Raw genomic sequence first — 16942 nt, forward strand, 5'->3', positions numbered from 1 at the left:
GCTGACAGCTCAGAGCCTGGAGCCTGCTTCAGATTCTGTGTCTCCCTCTTTCTCTCTGTCCCTCCCCCACTCACACTGTGTCTCTCAAAAACGAATAAACTTCAAAAAAAAATTTTAAAGTACAGGAAAATTCCTTACTTATCTAAACAATTGACGTTTGTATTTCAAGGCAAAAGTACTGGGATCCACTTTGGATCTCATACATACAGTTTTGTGACTCCCCTGGCCAACAGAGTGCCAGAGAATTAAAAAAAAATTTTTTTTAATGTTTACTTATTTTTGAGACCGAGGGAGACAGAGCGCGAGTTCGGGCGCACGAACCGTGAGATCATGACCTGAGCCGAAGCCGGACGCTCGACCGACGGAGCCACCCAGGCGCCCCTCGAATGCCAGAGAATTTTTAGCAGAGGAACTGTAGACACGCAACAGTGGGGGTGTCCGCGAAACGTTAATAGATGGCATGGGAACGTCGGTCCTGCGCTGAAGTCACTCGAGGAGGTAGGTTTACAAATGTATACGGGTGTCTTCAGGATAAGACTTCTCGGACCCCTAGATACGTTCGTGTACGTGGTACAGCTGAGAGCACAAGAAAGTCAGAAGCATTTCCCAAACAGCTCAATAAAGGACTTTCCCCCTACCCTTTCGTGCCTCACAGAACACGGGAGTTCTGGAGAATGCCGACGTACAGCAATGTTGTTAAGCAAGTCAGAAAACCGGCAGATAGCTCCTAATTCAGAGGAAAGGCCGATGCGTCTGGAACCAAGGATAGCAATTTCACTCCAGTGAAATTTTTCTGCCCCACATCACACCGCACTGGGGTTCCACGGAACACCCTTCATCCTTTGGGTCGGGCTCTTCTGGCCCAGCTGTTTTCGCCCACCCAGCACAGAGTACAGATTCCCACCTTCCTTTCTCTGTTTAATTGACTTTGTCCGCTCCGAGTGTCCCGCACCAAACACCTGTTAGCCACGGAGCACGCAGCCGAGGCAGAAGGAGGACGAACTGAAGGGTCCCGCCCTCCACAGGCTTCCAGATCGGCATTGCTGCCTCTGACCCAAAGCCTTGCCAATGTTTCCCTGCACTGACTCTTCTGAAGTCGGTGGATGTGATGTTTCCACCTCTCTTATAACTCTTGCCGTATTTTGCTTTGTTCCATAGTTATTTTAAACGTAGTATATTAATGTCTTCATAGATATCAATTTCTGTTGAGCGTTCTCATTAATTAGGAGCTATCTGCCAATTACGGACTTCCTTGGGAACACGGCCCTACCGTCGGCATTCTCCAGAACTCCCGTGTGTTGTGAGGTATGAATGTTTGAACTAGTTTGCAGGTATTGAACTATTTGTAAAATGCTTCTGGTTCCCTTGGGCTCAGAGCCTTACGGTGTACAGGCGCAGATCAAGGGGTCTGAGAAGTCTTGTCCTGAAGACACCTACATAGTTTTTAAAACTTCGATAGATAGTAAATATTAAATATTGCCAGGCACTGTGCTGGATGTTATTCAAGGTGAGGAAAGGAACCTCACCTTCAGAGCAATTAGCACCCAGGGAAAACATCCTATGGTACATAGGGAGTTATTGATATTTTTTTCTTCTTTGACAAACTGACAGGGTATTGACAAATAAAAGTTTATATCTTTTTTTTTTAACGTTTATTTTATTTTATTTTTTTTTTGAGACAGAGAGAGACAGAGCATGAACGGGGGAGGGGCAGAAAGAGAGGGAGACACAGAATCTAAAACAGGCTCCAGGCTCCGAGCCATCAGCCCAGAGCCCGACGCGGGGCTCGAACTCACGGACCGCGAGATCGTGACCTGAGTTGAAGTCGGACGCTTAACCGACTGAGCCACCCAGGCGCCCCTAAAAGTTTATATCTTTAAAGTGTACGACACGATATGTATACATTTTGAAATGACCACCACAGTCAACTTAATGAACGTCCATCACATAATAACCTTTTTATTATTATTATTTTTTACTAGGAAACAGTTCACGAGTTTGCCTATCATCCTTGCGCAGGGGGCGTGCTAATCTCTGTATCATTCCAGACATGTGCTGCCAAAGGGACACTAGTCTTCCACTGTTAGCACAACTCTTAAATCCCCTGACCTACGAAGAAATGTGACAATTTGCCATTAGTGGTAGACATTTAAGTATACACCCTCCAATGCTCCTTTGCCTCGCCCTCCCAGCCTCCACTCCCATAGAGGACATTAAAGACCCTTTCCTAATTTAACTTCAAATTCATGTTTCTTTGTACACATAAATGTGACCATGTCTAAGGTCCCCTGAACCTTTTTTCTTAAAATCTATTTGAAGGAGAGGTAGGAAATTTAATATTAATGTTGTATGGTTTTTTTTTTAAGTCTTTTGGGGTTACCCTTTATTTCTTAATTGTTTTCCTCTTCCATATTTATTTTTCTACTTAAAGCTAAATAACAAAAGGAAACAAAAGTGGAACTATTAAGAAGAAAATAATTAACAATTAGATATTTACAATACTTAGAATTTTGCTTTATAAAAATATTGTTAAAGCTATTACTCATGTTGAAGTTTGAGCGTTCATTAATGCATGTATTTTGTGCAAAATCAGCAAATTCCGCATTCCCAGTTTGGCTGTTATACACACAAATTAATGAATGTACTTTAATGAGTTTGATTAATATGCAGCAGCTTAAGATCCATTTTGTATTATTAGCCCATGAAATGTTCCTCGTTGAATGCTGCTGAATCAGAATGCTGTATTTGCCTGGGAAGGCTGTCTCTCTCTCTCTCTCTCTCTCACACACACACACACACACACACACAGACGCTCTTCACAAATAATGTAAAGCTAAGATTTTCATAATTATCATAATTCACTCATTAAGATATTAGCAAACTGTCACAACCACAGAAGAGTCTCTATGCATGGAATTTTCCATCTCTTGCCTTCACCCAAGATATACACGCTGTGCCTGTGCCAGAGAATGTTAAATGGAAACCCTACTTCTGCATTTTATTAGCAAATTTTGCAAACTACAAACAGCTTGAGTGTTGTATAAATTTATAGTCGTACTTGCACATTTGTGACGGTGGTTTTCGGCATGCAAGTTTTATCTAAGAGTTTTTACTTGGAACTGCACACAGCAATTCCAAAACCTCAAGAACTAAAGGAAAATAAAATTGAAGTGCCTTTACAATTGTGTGATTTGTACATTATTTATTTCAAAACAAGATTAAAAATACTGTACTCCCAGAAACATTCTCTTCTGGTAGAAGCCACTGAGATGGAAAATTTCATCTATTTCAAACTGATTTTTTTGCCCGAATGACTCTCACGTATTTTCCTAAAACCCAGTCATGTCAAACAATTTCTTCTACCTTAATAATACTATGCAAGCAGCCAGGGAGATTCGAGTGTTGACCTGGTAGAAGGCACTTGGCCAAGTAGGTGCCCGACTGTATTTTGATTTCCTACGCTCAGACGTACTTACTCTTTTCTCATCTTCTGATCCCCTGGCTCAGCAGTACTTCTAGGTAAGAATTTCTGCATATTTCTGTCCTAGGAACACTTGGCCAAATTTGAGTTAGAGAATGCATTTTAGATCAAAGTCTCAAATACGAATACGGTGCGAACCCCATTTTCCCAGTGTAGGAGGTAATAGAAGGAGCTCAAAATGGCTGACAAAGGGCACATGTATTTTCAGTGTCCTTCCCAAGATGCCATTTGTGCCATCACAATGCCTCTAGTGACAGGAGTGCTCCTCATCTTCTTAAAGATGACTGGTCTACGACAGAGCTACCTGGTTGCGATATAAGGAGTCAGATTTCAATGAAATAATTGATGCTTTGTCTTCAGCCTTTACTCTCTTAAGTAAAATATTTTTTGGGGGGGCGCCTCGGTGGCTCAGTCGGTTGAGTGTCCGACTTCGGCTCAGGTCATGATCTTGCGGTCTGTGAGTTCGAGCCCCGCGTCGGGCTCTGTGCTGATGGCTCGGAGCCTGGAGCCTGCTTCGGGTTCTGTGTCTCCCTCTCTCTCTGCCCCTCCCCTGCTCATGCTCTGTCTCTCTCTCTCTCTCTCAAAAATAAAAATAAAAACATTAAAAAAGATTTTTTTAATTAAAAAAATAAAAAAATTGTTTTTTGCTTCAACTACTATTGTCATTGACTCACCACCTTCTCTGGTGACATACATAATTTTTAAAAGAACTGATTTTAAAATAGCATGTAAAATTTTCTCATAGAAACCACTGCTAAGCAGGAAAGGTAATGGGAATGTATGCTTCGGATGGGTCCTTGTCATGATCTTGAATTAACGAGATAAAGAATGTGGCATAAGTCTTAATTTATGATCTCAAGAAGTGTATGAGAGAGCTACAGAAGTAAATTCAGACTTGGAAGTTTAGGATTTTCTTTGTAGGAAAAAGATGACAATGTTAGCAATGGCTGGTCAGTCTTCTCAAATGGCTGTCAGCTATTTTGATTCTACTCAACAAATCAAAGAAGCCATCATTTTTCTAAACAGCAGGGGTGAAAAAAAAAGCCAACATTCTGAACTAGGTTCTTGATCCACTCACACTCATGAAGAATCTTCTGGGTGAAGGAGTGTGATGCTTCCCATGACAGCCCTGGACCATCTACAGAGAAAGAGGGACGTGGCCAGTTAAGCCTTCCCCGAATGACCACGTAACTCATTTTCTGATAACAGAAAATTGAAAAGGCAGAAGTCCCGAGCTTTTTCTTGTATGATGCCCCATTTGCAATAAAGAGGTCATCAGAAAAATGGATTCTTACTTGCTAACCTGACACATGCTGTCCAGGGATTAGAAGGAGATAATTTGTCAATACTGTCAGCCAAATGCAGCTGTGGTCCCATCCATTACCTAAGGTCTATTTTCATTTTTCCCAATTCCAAGATGTTTGTTTAATTAAAATGAAAAATGGAATGATCATGCTCCCTAGAAGGTCATTTTGTCTCCTTCCAGCGGTTGAGTGACATACTTTTAACTTTGTAAAGTCACTTGTTTACAATTTAAAGTTTAGTTACTGCACAACGTGCTTACCTGTATATAGTAGCTAATTTGCCGTGACAGAGGAGAAAGAGAATCCAGTACCACTAAGTCCTGTGAAGAAAGCACACTCAACAGCATTCTGTCCCCAGTTTGGGGGAATCGTATACTGTGCGTGTATCAGCAGGGCTCTGTTGTAAATGGTAGGGGACCTTTTCACTATTTTAGGCAGAAAGGGTGCTTTACAGGGAATTGGGAACCTAAACGTGCATTAGAGGGTTTAGAACAACAGGCTCTCCACTGACCTCCGGGAACCACTCCCAGGACAACTTTGCAGAACCCGGCGTCCAAGGGCACCGAATCGGGAAGCTGCCGTAGCAACTGTCACCCCCAGGGTCATGGCAGATCTCTGACTTTAGCCGCTTTCCGGGCTTCAGGAGGCCACCACTGCAGTTGTCGGGTCCAGGAGATTGCCACCTAGGCTGCAGTCTGCTGAGAGAGTGCGGCCCAAGGTCTTTAGGGCCACGTTGAAATCGGCAAGAGGAAAATGGATGTCCCCACACTGCTTCTCCCTCCCCTGAACCGGGCTCCACATACAGGTCTCAGGAGCTTGCCTCTGATTGGCCAAACCTAAATGGCTCCTTTACATGCACGGGCGCCTGGGAAATGTACATTTTGTTTTGTTTTAATTTTCTGGACTTCTCAATCCGGGAAAGCATGCTAATAGGAGGTTAGAACAGAGTAGAGCTAGTTTGCCAAATCTACTCCAATACCCGTAGATTCACTTTCTGCTCCTGGTGACCAGGCATAAATTCCTTCACCGGTCCCTATTTTTAACAAACTGGTGTTATGCCTCCTTTTATCTTTTTTGGGGATTTTATACTAGTTTTCTTAAAGCCTTTTCAGATTGTTCTATGACTTCCATCTCACCGGGAGTAAATGAGTCCTGATGTGGTAGGCAGAATAATGTCCTCCTGCAAAGATGTTTCTGTCCTAACTGCTTGGGACCTGTGAACATGGCACATTACGTGGAGAACTAAGGTTGTTCTTTAAAAACGATTTTTTGGATTTATCATTCTTGAGAGAGAGAGAAAGCACGTGAGCGGGGAAGGGGCAGAGAGGGGAGGGGAGAGAGGATCTGTGTGGACAGCAGAGAGCCTGATGCGGGGCTGGAACGCATGAACCGTGAGACCAGGACGTGGGATGAAGCTGGACACTTAACTGACAGCCACCCAGGTGCCCCAAGAGTTAAGGTCGTTAATCGGCTGCCTTTAAAACAGATTATCCTGGATTATCCAGGTGGGCCTGGTGTAATAACAAGGGTCCTTAAATGTGGAAGAGAGAGTGAGAAGAAGAGTGCAGAGTTTTGCAGCGTGAGAAAGACTCAACGCTCTGTTGCTGACTTTAAAGATGGAGAGGAGCCATGAGCCAAGGAATCCAAGGAATGCAGGCAGCTTCTAGAAGACGGCAGGGACGAGGTAGTGGAATCCCCCCCCCGGAAAGCAATCAACCCTAATAGCACCTAGATTTTAGCCCACTGAGAGCCAGTTCAGATTTCTGAACTACAAAACCGGAACAATAAATTGGCGGGTTTTTTTAAGTTTATTTTTATTTATTTTTGAGAGAGAGAGAGAGAGAGAGAGAGAGAGAGAGCACAGGTGGGGGAGGGGCAGAGAGAGGGAGAGAGGATTCCAAACAGGTTCCACGCTATTGGGCGCAGAGGCTGACTCGGGACTTGGTCTCATGAACAGTGAAATCATGACTTAAGCCGAAATCGAGTCAGACGCCTAATCGACCGAGCCATCCAGGCGCCCCAAACTGCTGTTGTTTTAAGCCATTACGTTCTGGGCAATTTGTTACAGCAGCAATCAGAAACCCATACATCCGATGGCTGAGTTCGCCGGCTGCGTTTCTGCCCACTACTTCGTCCGCATGAGCTTTGACATTAAAAAAAATTTTTTTTAATGTTTATTTGTCTTTGAGAGAGAGAGACAGAGTGTGAGTGGGGGAGGGGCAGAGTGAGGGGGAGACACAGAATCTGAAACGGGCTCCAGGCCCTGAGCTGTCAGCACAGAGCCCGACGCGGGGCTCGAACTCATGAACCGTGCGCGAGATCGTGACCTGAGCCGACGTCGGACGCCCGGCCGACTGAGCCACCCAGGTGCCCCGAGCTTTGACATGTCAGTTTTTGGGTTCATCTTGAGTGGGGTTTTCCCCTGCTCTCTGTACTTTTCTCACTTTGTCAACCTGTTTGTGGACACACAGAAGCTCCCTGGGACCCCAGGCTATAACCTGGTAATTCCGAGCCCAGTCCCGCAGTGATACCCGTGCTGCCCCAGGGCTAGCCGGGGGACCGGTGGGCAGCATGGTCCAAGTGCTGCCACGTCAGGGAACAGCAACTGGAGATTCTTGTTGGCTCCTTTTACACGGTAGAAAGCATGACCCAACCGTTGGTCGTACGTAGGAAGCAAAGCTGTGGTTCCCGGCTGTACATAGGATCTGCCTGTCCAGGCTGCCCTGCAAGGGTCAAATCTTCACCCCCCCTACCTGATTTAGTGTTAAAGCTCTGTAGGCCTCTGGCTCATGACACACTTTGCTTTGTGGTTCTGGTTTTGGTCCATCATTAGCTCATTTTTTTTTTTTTTTTAGCATAGCCATACTTTTCAATGTATATGTAATATATAACATAATTTATAAAATACACACAAAATACTGGCTGCATATTTTGTCCTTGCTGTTGTTCTGAGCAGAGGGCAGAAAGGCCGGGCACCACCTTGATCACAAGATGGCCGCGCGGGGGGTGCGTGATTAACATTTCACGGAACACTGTGCACCAGGTTGAAGAGAAAACAGAGTGAGTGGTTAGGTATTTCTGTTGCCATCAGTGATTGGCTTTCTGCATTCCCAAGGCTGCACAAATTTCTTCCGCAAATAATACCCTTTTGGCAAAGGCTCGGCTGGTTGGAAATTGTGAGAGTGAGTTCCATTGTATTGCACTTTAAAGTGGTCGTTCCAGAAATTCATCTTAAAACTTGCTATTTCAGGAAGCCTGGCTCAGCTTCTCCACTTTCTCTGGAGTCCATCAATTCCATAAATTGGCTAGGCGTTGCTCGAGGATGATTGTTAGGGTCAGGACGGGGAGGAACAGAACACCAGGTGTCACATTACAAAAGGTGGCATGAATCCCTTGTTTAGTCATGTACTTTAAGAGTGTGGAAGATAGGTGTTCCCGGTTAACACCAGAAGTGCTCATTAAACTGATTTTCTGTTGGGAATGATTCCCCCCAAAATGTCTCAGGCTATCAAGTAGCTAAAATTCTATCAGGATTATGATACCCACTGAGTTACAAGTTATAAGAAATGATACTTGAAATAAAGGCTTTGCAGGCAAATTAAAATAGCAATAATTTCAGTTAATGTAATGATATCTTTTTTTTTTTAAATCCCTTAATATCATTCAGCCAAAATTACATATTTGGGAAAAAAATGAGCTACTAAAGAAGATTTCCTAATTGTATGTAATATGCCCGAAGGCATATTGCGGATGTAATTCAGATGCCTGGACACAGAGGAAGATGGGCTCTGGTGATGATATTGTGCAACAGAACTACATTTCAGTCCCCCACAGTCATCATGTAAAATGATTTCCCGGAGAAAGGAAGCCGGGAGTGTGTTACAGCTTCCACAGTAAGCACTGTAATCCTGGCTGCACTCTGGAGATCATATTTTCACATGTGCAGGCTTCTCTGTGAGCTCCCGAGCCTTGCAGATCACATTTTGACATCTAGCATCCCAGTATTTTGCAAGTGATGGCACTTATTTTCCCGAAACTCAATGGAGTCTCTTGCTCTCTTTGTTTTGTTTATGCCAACGTGGTATTCTCTCCGCCAATTCATTCTGGCTCGCCCTCGTCTCCTCTGCAGGCTAACAAAGCCCCGAGCTGCTTCTTGAGGTGAAAGAAATACTTAAACCAAGCATGAATCCTTTTAACCATTTACAACTAGAAGTAACCGTTTTAAGACTTTGTTTGTTTGTGTTTTTTTTTAACTTTACATTGTTGTGCTACAAGTTGTTGTCGAGCGATCTGTCAATTAAAGTTTTTATGTTTACTATAGTTCAAGGGCCACGGTAGCGGGCATCGAATTTCCTGTCGGTGCACATGTGATCTTGACAAGCGACGAAAACTATGTTCTGAGGTGTGATCTAACTCAGGTGAGTAAATTTAGTTCTTGTTTTTGTTTTTTTTAAATGCCCAGGCGGGGTTCACAAACCATACTGGCCAAGGCTCACATAAAAGTAGGTCTCGTGGTGGTCCCTCCAGCCCTCCCCTGTCCAAATCCCATGGTTTCTTTTCTTTGTTCTTGCTGGCTCAGGGGTCAGATACCATCATCTCTGACCTGCTGATTTTAGTCTTCCGGAGATAAAGGCTCAAAACCCATCTGGGCCATATTGTTGTGAGCTCGGCTTTCTTACCAGCGTCAGAGCTCATGACGGTGCCTTTTTCTTCAGCAAGGTTGGTTCCTTTTCTATCCTCCCATGTTTCTTTTACGCTGGGCTAAAGGCATTCCACTGGGGCAGCTGGGACAGTGGATTCCTTTATTAGTCTGGTTGGCTTCTGGGATAGCCATAGCTCTAAATAGGCTTCTTGGCTGGTGAGTCTGAGCTCAACAGTTCAGCCTCCCTGCTAGGCCTGCAGTCAATTTACGCCTATCTCCCCAAACCCTCAGAGCCAGCTTCGTGATGGCTTTTCAATTGGATCTCGGCACTAGCAAAGGACAGCTGTGGGCTTTAGCCTGTCATTTGGCCTGAGTTGTCACTGGGTTGGGCTTAATACATCCAAGGGAAAACCCGGAGATGGGAGAGCAGGAAGGAACAAACAGTTGTTTCTCTGGCCCCAGTCAAAATTCTCTTCCAACTGTTTCCAAGCACTGGGTGAGGCACTCAGTGTTCAGGATCAGCTCAGGCTCAAGTCTTTCCAGAAGACAAAGGAAGATGAGGACCCGTCCTCACCTTCAGGGCAGGCTTTGTAAGAAGACCTTCACCTCACTGCAAAGGTTGGGCAAGATGCCTTCCGAACAAGAAAGCCCCCCGCGTTCGTTTGTTTCCTAGGAGAGCCCACTGAATAATGGGACCATCCTGGCTAAGAGGATATGGTGGGCACTAGCTGGTATGACCAACATCGGATACTGTGTGAAGATCAAGCTTTGGTTTTTTTCAGGTGACAACATGATGCTTAGACGAAGGTGCAGAATTAGGCTCCACTGGGTTGACACAGACTACCCCTGACCTCTTATCATTTCCTGTTACCACAGAGCTGCCTTCCTGTCTTTACCCTCTGCGTGAAATAAAGATAGTGGGTATAATCCTTTCTCCCTTCACAAGAGAAGGAGTTCAGGTAGACGTTTATGTACTCCGTCTGACTTCTTGTCTGTTGAGCTATGGGTGTGTAGCCTTCCGTCTGAAATGGGTGGGAAAGAGACATTCATGTCACCGAAGAACCTTTAGACTAGGACTCTGAATATGAAGGATTTGATTTGTCACTCATGAGACAGTGTCCCTTAGTTCTCAGTTGCCTTGTCTGCAAAGAGAGTTGACATATGTGAAAAAAAAAAAAAAAGCTATGAGGGCTTCCCAGTTTTGTTGAGATCACAAAAGGGCTGTGAAAGCTCTCAGAAAGAAGTCTACCGACATGTGTAAGGAATACCTAGTAAGCAGCAGACTATGTGCCAGACCCCGCTAGTCTCTACAGATTGGAAGTGAAGAAGGACACCGACCCCGCCTCATGGAGACCAGTGCTTTCAGCCACGAGAGGTAAAGTCACAGCCCCAAAGACAAAACATCATAGTAAGTAGCATCTTCAGTTAGGGACTTTAATTCAGTCTCCCATGTTGATGCAGGTAGCTTAATTCCATGTAACGATGCATATGTTTCTTTTCCTCCACCTCTGCCTAGTTTCTCCCCCCCCCCCCCCTTCCCCATATCTTCTTCTTCCTGCAAAGCTGAAGTCGTTTTGCTTCAGTTGGTACCGAGAAATATGTCGGGGACCGGGGAAGGCTTGTTGCAGCGGGGACATCTTAGTTGAGACCTGAAGTTTGAAATGGATTTGATGAGGCCAAAAGGGGAGAAATGATGGAGGAAGAAGCCTGGGCTAAGAGAAAATAGCGTGTGCCAAAGCCCAAGGATGAGAGAGAACACTGGACATTTGGAGAAATGAGAGTAATTTGAGGTCATCGTAGTAAAGAGTCTAAAGGATGGAGGGGAAGAGATGGAAAAGATGAACATTTCCGTTATCTGGATGACAGGTGTGTGGGAGAGAGGTTAGGTTTGCTCTGTGCCGCTAGCCGGCTCCGGGGGCACAACCAGAATCCAGGAGTGGAAATTCCAGGGAGAAGGACATGGACTAAAAATTAAACTACAATCATGGCTTCCACTTAGTTAGTCCTTCCGGTATCCCAGATACTACGTGAAGGATTTTATATCCATTGGATTTTGTATCTCGTCAGATCCTCTAAACAACCCTATGACATAAGTGTCATGAGAGGTTAAATTAATTAGCTCAGGGTCACACAGCAAGGACAGGGTAGAGCTCGGATTCCAAAATTGCTTCTCTCAGTCACCACCCTCAAACGGCTTCCTTGTGAGGAGCGTGTTGTTACAGAACAAATGGATGGCTCTGAAAGTTGCCGATCGCTACTGGGATATTGTAGAGGGTCTGAGCATTAAGAGAATCGGGAACCTGCTGAGGATCTTCCCATTGTGAGATCCAGGGATTCAGTGACACGCCAACAGTTGTTAGATACAGAAAACAACCCTGAGAGACAACCACCTTCTGCATTTCGGGCAGCTTTATGTCATGTGTGATGGCTCTCCTGGGGTACCTTTAAGGGGGGGGGGCGTTCTCAGGTTCATCATTGCAGTAAAGAGCACTGAAAGTGAGGCAGAGTGAAATGGACCGAATTAGGGCAGCTCAGCCCTCCAATAAAGACCATGCATCTTTCACAAACATCTGCTTTAGCTAATGCTGGCCTTGGGCAGTATTAAATTATGTATTCAGCTCTTAAACTATCACAGATTCATGTTTCGAGAACATAACCATGAGAAAATATTGCACCACTAGCAGAAACAAAACAGCTCTGCTCATTTTGCATTAAATTTTTTTTTTTTTTTTTTTGGTGAATTTCGATAATAATTCTTCATTCTCTTTCAAATTAAAGGGCATTGTGGGAGACCAAATAGGTCAGGACGCATAGGCATTTTTTTCTTCTATTGACTTATCGAAAAAAAGGATAAAAAATTGCCTCTTTTGCTCACCATTCAGTGAAGGGTATCCAAATAGCAAATAACAATAAATTATACAATGAATTTGGGCATGTTAGAGGTAGAGAGACCTTAGAGAGCATTCCAAATGTGTTTCCTAGAACTGCCTCTTATTTATAATGAAGTGCTTCTCTAAGGTCAAAAATCATGACCTTCTTGAAATATATCCTGGGGAGGCTGGCTCCCAGCCCCGTTCCAACAGTTTCTTAAAATGCGAACAGTCGTGGACTATCACAGTATGAGGACTTTACCTGTGTATTTGAGAGAGAGAGAGAGACAGAGGCAGAGACAGAGACAGAGAGAGACAGAGAGGGGTCTTGGGGGAAGGCAGGAGGACTCTTGTGTCATCAACCCTGACATATTTAGCCATCAGCAGTCAGGAAATAGTATTTGGAGTTCATCAAAATATGTGCTTCTCAGAAATCTCAATAAAATAAAACATCCAGAGTCTTCAACAAAGGTGTCCTTGGTGATGGCAACCCAAGATCCTAGATCCTGATGGAAGACATTTTCCATAGCAACGATGAGTGCAGGTGACCTTCTGAGGCCAACTCCAAAAGTGTTGATTGTCCTCTCTCTATAGCTGAGACAAGACATTTCATCACCTGTCCCTTTCCCCTCTGAACACATAGTAATGCTCACAACTTCTAAGTACTTGCTCAGTTAAAAGCCTGCATTCTGGACTCCTTCTGGTTCTTTCCCTTCTTACATGAAGGGAAAAATCCATCCCACCTATGTATCACCAACATGTGCAGAGCACATACTCTTAAAAAGTTGTGACAAACCGAATTTTTGAAAATCGTAGTCAAAGGCATTACTTTCGCAACCATCGTCTCCAGCCTTACTCCTTCCATAAATATTTAAATATGTTTTCAGATCATTCTTGTTTAAAGAAAGATATACCAACAGCCTTATAAAAAAAAAAAAAAAAGGATCTTTCTGGCAACTTGAAAATGTAGTTGTATACAATAAATAGTAAAGATTTTACAGCAAGTGCCCTGTAAGTAACAGAATATCTGAGCTGGAATAATCATGTCAGGGAGCAGGCAGGTGGGCAGGTGATTTTTCTTAAATAGAATTCAACCCGCTAATGCCAGCCGCAGTCCAAATGAGACAACTGCTGTGGGTCAAGGCAGGGAAGACTAAACTGTACAAAGACAGTTAGAGCTGCAGTAAACTGAAAACATCTCTGCTCATTTCCTCTCTGGTCTAACGCGTGCAGGAGAGGCATTGATCTTTGCCAGCCAGTCTTAAACACAGTCTGGAAGAAGAAGATGAATTAAACTCAGCCGAAGCGTGCTTGCTCCCGGGCTTCTGGAGAGGAGGGAAGGGTTTGGCGTGGGGGACGCCGGGACTGACGGCGTCTGCAGGTGGGCAAGTGGAGGGATGCCGGTCTGTGCCCGGAGGTCATCAGAGGTTAGGACTTCCCGACCTGACCCCACCCAGACCCAGCAGGAAGTGTCTCAGCATGCATCGCAGTCCAACTGGCGAGGCCTTTCGGACCCCTTGATGACCCTGTACCAGGGCTTAAGTGGCTGGAGGAGACGTAGAAACCAATGCGAGGTTCTTTTTGACAATGCTTTTCTGTCTAAGGTCTTCAACTAATCTAAGCAACGGTTGCATCGCATCCATTAAGTCAAGCTGTCCAGACTCACACGAGTGTCTTTGTCAAACATGTTATTCCTCCAAGTCAGCCCCAAACCTGAGATCCGTAGGGTGTCCTGCCAATATTTGGTTTCCTTGTTTCTCCAAAAGCCATTTTTCAGGTTGCCTGTTTCTGTGCGTGCGTTAAAAACTCAAGACGTCTGTCAAAAACCTTCCATTTAGTATGGTTTTTTGCGTCCGTCTTCTCACGGATAGGGACATGTTTTGTTTTCTTTACTGTTTATCTTCCTTCATCTGGCAAAGCCTGAGCCGTCCCGCCTGCCCCCAGCGATTTAGGACAGGGAGGGAATTAATATCAGGGCTTTGTTTAACAGCAGTGTTACATCTGCCATTAGACGACTTTTACTTCCTCTCTGAGCAGAAGAGAAACTGTCTTTCCTCAACCAAAATGTCAGATGAACGGAGGCCTTAAATAAGAACATGAATCTGACCTTTACCAGATGTCTTTATTCTTTAGCATTTTTCAAAGATACACACTTGAAAGAGTGAAGAGTTAGTGATATCCAGCACGGATAGCGTATTGCCTGTTGTTTCCAAGATGCCCGAGGCTTTGTCATGTGAACAAAATGACTATTTCCGTCATAACAGAGCACGATTATTTATTCACCTAGCAGAGCAGAGGAAATGATTTTAAAACCAAAAACACGAAATGGGTCGTCCCTACCACAAACTCCCCCCCCCCCCCCCGCCGCCCAAGCAGGAATCTTAACTTCGTAAGTAGAACCAGACCCTTACTCCATGCTCTGCCCAGCACAAAAATTACATGGCTTTTAGCTTTAATGGCCTTTTAGGCTTGTCGCCAGAAGAAGTTCCAGAAAAACTTCTCTGGTCCCCATTTGCCCTCTCAGCCCGGCTCTTTGGAAGCAGGGAGGAGAGCTGCTGGAGGGCATCCAGAGCCGGCTCTGTGAAGCGGAGGCCAAAGAACCACTTCGCACAACTGGGAGGAGGGAAAAAGGAGCCCCATGACCATAGTGAGTCAGACTGGACCAGAGCGGGTTTGCGGACGGTGGGCACAGCTACCGACACCATCCAGGCCAGCGCATCCCGGCGAGGTGGGGCTGCAGGAAAGCCCAGCGGTGTGGCAGGGGCCCTCCTCTCCCTCACTCTGTTGATCTCCTCTCGTTTCTGTCTTCCAGAAACAAACATGGCCTTTGTGGTTTTTGGTTTTTTTCTTATTAGGGATTTGAGCTTTTATCTGAACGTTTCATATCCCGGTCCTGGGTCCAGATTGTGAAGCAGAGACAACGCCTCTTTGGTTCCTCACAAGGATCTTGAAGCTAAAGGGATTTCAGGGAGGACCTAGGAACGTTCAAGAGTAATATCCACCCTTGCTTGCCTAGACATTCTCCCCTCCGTTAGCTCCGAGGAAGGACACGCATCCGGCGCCCACGTGATAACGCCGTCGTCGGTTGGTTTTCCTCTCCAAACATTAGATTCTCTCCTCATCCATCCGATGACTCTTTATGTGCTCCTGGGCGCACGAAGAGATCCCGGGGTTGAATTCCATTCAGTGCTTGACCTCAGAGAGCTTCAAGTTACCCAGAGAGATCAGAGGATGGCACAAAGGACAGGGGTAGCCATCACGATTTGCTCAAATGGGTGAGGGCCACCAGGAAGGCGCCGGAGGGACAGCAGTTTTGTGGTGGTCAAAGATGGCCCCAGGGAGAAGCCAGCACCTGAGCCAGTCTTGAAGGCCCTTTGAGTTGAGATATGCAGAGGCTCTGGGCAGGCATCCCAATTTGAGCTGATGAGGAAGCGGGAAGAATCGTTTTCTCTCCACTTCCTCCAGTCAGGTCAGTTCCTAAGGGAGCTGGAAAATGCTTCAGCGATGCCGGTGGCTGTGCTCCAGGCCCTTGTTTCCCCTCACAGCCAGCTAGGTTAAGTTTTTACAGCTGGCACAAATAGACAAAAATAAAACAAAAACTTAAAATGATCTCGATCTGAGGAACTTAAAAAAATTTTTTTTTAAAAACAAGGAGGGAAGTGCCTTGTAGCTTCAATACATAATTTGGCTGCGTTCTCAATCACCCCTAGATGATCTCTGGGCCCCGCCTTGGAGTTGCTAGAATGTTCCGTACGTCTGAGAGAGTCTCAGACACAACAGGAAGACTAGAGCTCCTCCGTGGAAGCCTCTGGAGATGGAGCTTGTGTGACTGTTATCAAAATAAAGGATGATTCCTGAGAAACAGACACCTGCGAACAGCGTGACAAACTTACACCTCGGATTTCACATGAACAAATCCAAACCTGTGACTGGAATGTTCTCACAGTTATTTAAGTTCCCAGAGTGTGGCAAGTTTTCTCCTAACCATATCATTATTGTTGAAATGTAAGAAAAGGCCAACCGAGAAATGACATCCTTCGGAATAAGTGTCCAAGCACGGGCACTTCCAAACCTTCCAAATATAAGACAACATGGTTAAATCATTTTGACTACAGGCATAAAATAAAAATTAGTATAAAATATTGAATGTTTATGAGCACGACTCTGCTTTTTAACAATTTCTAATTTAGCAGTCAAAATTGCCCCATAATCACTCTCCTAAATACATGAAGTTCACTCAGTTTCACCTTCAGGCATTTAATGGCAAAAGGCCGTAGTATCTTTAGCCACATTTGAAATATTAGCTGTACAGTCAAGCAAACTCTGCCACTGAGGCCTTTCCTTCTCTGTTCCCTGGTCTCTCGATGGCACATGGGAAGACAGCAGGCAGGTTGGCAGTGGACAGAGAGTGCAGTTCCATTTCGTGGCACAGACATCAGCTACACCCTGGAGTTTCTGTTTTTAGCAGAACTTAAAGGATGGCTTGGAGAAAGTCAGGATGTTTAACGGGGAGGGTTTTGAAGGTTGCAGAGGCCCTTATGCACACCTCCCCATGCCAGGGAACAGCACATTCCTCACGTTTGTGTCATATAAATGTCTGTAGCGGTGACAGCTCACATGGGGGCAGGCCAGGTGGAGCAGGGGA

General features: G+C 45.0%; 1 pseudogene; it reads right to left on the bottom strand.

Annotated features, from left to right (window-relative positions):
• Nucleotides 1–1974: 1974 nt before the first annotated feature.
• LOC121037587 (uncharacterized) lies at nt 1975–2070 on the bottom strand (annotated as a pseudogene).
• Nucleotides 2071–16942: the final 14872 nt, after the last annotated feature.

The sequence above is a fragment of the Herpailurus yagouaroundi genome, unplaced genomic scaffold (genome assembly GCF_014898765.1).
Source record: "Herpailurus yagouaroundi ecotype Mexico unplaced genomic scaffold, PumYag 163, whole genome shotgun sequence".
Taxonomy (NCBI): domain Eukaryota; kingdom Metazoa; phylum Chordata; class Mammalia; order Carnivora; family Felidae; genus Herpailurus; species Herpailurus yagouaroundi.